Source organism: Archocentrus centrarchus, unplaced genomic scaffold, assembly GCF_007364275.1.
Source record: "Archocentrus centrarchus isolate MPI-CPG fArcCen1 unplaced genomic scaffold, fArcCen1 scaffold_24_ctg1_1, whole genome shotgun sequence".
NCBI classification, from domain to species: Eukaryota; Metazoa; Chordata; class Actinopteri; order Cichliformes; family Cichlidae; genus Archocentrus; species Archocentrus centrarchus.
In genome coordinates this window covers 845901-848111 of record NW_022060255.1, presented here as the reverse complement: position 1 = coordinate 848111, position 2211 = coordinate 845901, and the positions used below count along the sequence as shown (strand labels likewise).

The window sequence follows — 2211 nt, the reverse complement described above, 5'->3', positions numbered from 1 at the left end:
CGCCTGAGACGGACGGAGATGATTTTGAACTGGAATCATGCAAAGCTCTGCTCTGCAGTATATGATCATCATGTGAACGCTCTCAGTCAGCGTCAGAAACACAACTCGTATTTTTATTTAGTGTGTCGTTGGTTTCAGGTCACAGGTTTCCACCCTGGGTTATTATTATTATGTTATTATTGTTATACAGACTCTTCAGGCTGTGTTGTGTTCATAAATTAGATTAAAGAGTGAAACTGAACTCAAATATCATTGAGTCCAAATATGAAATGTTTCACATGAATCATTTTTTCAATAATGTGTTTAATGTTGTCATAAACAGACAAGAAGACGACAACAAACCACATCCCAGCAAACCACATCATTCACACATCACATCAAATCATCACCAGCTTAAATCAAACTCATGGCCTCAGTCAGTTTGTCAGCTTTTTCAGAAAAGACAAAAACTGAACCAAACATCAACAATGTGATTATATAGGAAAAATAATTATTTTAAGAGGGCGATGAAACAGAAACATGAATCACTTTTAATGATTGTAAACTTGGTAGAATCTCAAATGTAGTTTAGGGACTCATTCAGTGAGAAAGAGTGAGACAGGAAGAGTGAGACGGGGAGAGAAACAAAGAGCTGTGGAAGATCGAGGCAGCAGGAGGACAGCTGCAGTTTAACAGCTTCAGTTCACTGAAACATCATCATCCTCAGCTCATCTGCTCCACCCTCACCTTCAGTGGAAACACCTTAAGCTTCCCCCACAGTGTGAAAGTATGGAAACATGTTGTCAGTGAAAGTGTGTGTGAAGGTGTGTGTGTGTGTGTGTTAGTATCCTCTGCACAGACTCTGCTAACACACCCAGTACCCACCTTGTACTGTCTCCAACCTCGACCTCCCAGCTGTGAGTCCCTGAGTTGAAGCCCTGAGAGTCGAGGACAGAGCAGCAGGAATCAATCCTCTCTGGATCATCAGGAAGCTTCTTCCTCTCTCCTCCTCCTCCTGTCACACTGGTCAGATCTTCAGACAGGATGAGTCCTGGATGTGTAGTGTTTGGGTCCAGGATCAGAGGACTGTAGGAGACCATGTCCTTCATGGTGTTCCAGATGTTGAAGGTCAGGTTGCCCAGGTGTTTGGCCTGGTCTATCAGAGCTCCTGAGGGCAGCTGTGGATCATCCAGCAGGGGGCAGCGCTGGACTCTTGTAGCTATGCAGGAATGAGACGTCTTCAGCTCTCAGCTCCTCCTCTGTGGCTCTGACTGTGTGTGAAAGAGCTGCTATCAGAGCCTCCATCTTCTCCTTCATCATCCCACTCTTCTGCTCCTCTTCCTCCCTCAGTGCAGCCAGCCTGGCCTCCTCTTCCTCTGCTAGAAACTGCCGAAGCTTCTTAAACTGCTCCTTAATCTGCCTCTCTGTGTGTCGGGCCTGGACCTTAATGTGTTCTGCTGTTTGATCAAACTTCACTTGAACTTCTTCACAAACCTTTAACTTCTTCTTTAAGGGCTCCAGAGTTTCCTGAAGCTCCTTCTTGTGTTGTCGTGCAGCTTCATCGATGGGTCTGAATCTGTGCTCGGTGTGTTTTTCTGAGTCTCTGCAGACGACACACACTGGCTGCTGATGGTCCAGACAGAAGAGTTTGAGTTCCTCAGAGTGCAGACTGCAGAGATCCTCTGAAGCTCTCTGAGCTCTCTGCTGTAAGAAAGACTCACACAGGTTCTTCAAAGCCAGGTTAGGAGGTGGATCAGACACTGAAGATCTTCTCTGGTGTGTCGTCCTCTCTCTCCACCATCTCCTCAGACAGTCTTTACAGAAGCTGTGGCTACATGACAGAAGAACAGGATCTCTGAAGACCTCCTGACAGACCGGACAGCAGAGATCCTCCTCTGATCTGGAAGCCATTGAATCTGTGAGTGAAGCTGCAAACAGGAAGTACAGTCAGTCCTGCTCCCCTCCCTCCTCTGCTACCTTCACTGAAACTTCCTGTGAGTCGTGTTGTTGCTCAGAGTGTCAGCAGCTTGAAGCAGCAGTGTTGGAGTTTTCTCTCCTGTAGCTGGACTCACTCAGAGGAAGCTGCTGCTTTGGTCTGAGCTCAGTCTGATCATCTGTGTCTCTGCACTGAAAAACAACCACAGCCTGTTTCCTGGTTTGGATCATGTGACTCAGGTGAGAAGCAGAGCTGTAACATGGGTGTGTTAAATCCAGAGTTTAGAGGTTTACCTC

General features: G+C 46.5%; 1 pseudogene; it reads right to left on the bottom strand.

The window, feature by feature from the left end:
* Positions 1 to 702: 702 nt before the first annotated feature.
* Positions 703 to 1890, bottom strand: LOC115775854 (tripartite motif-containing protein 35-like; annotated as a pseudogene).
* Between the last annotated feature and the right edge of the window lie 321 nt (positions 1891 to 2211).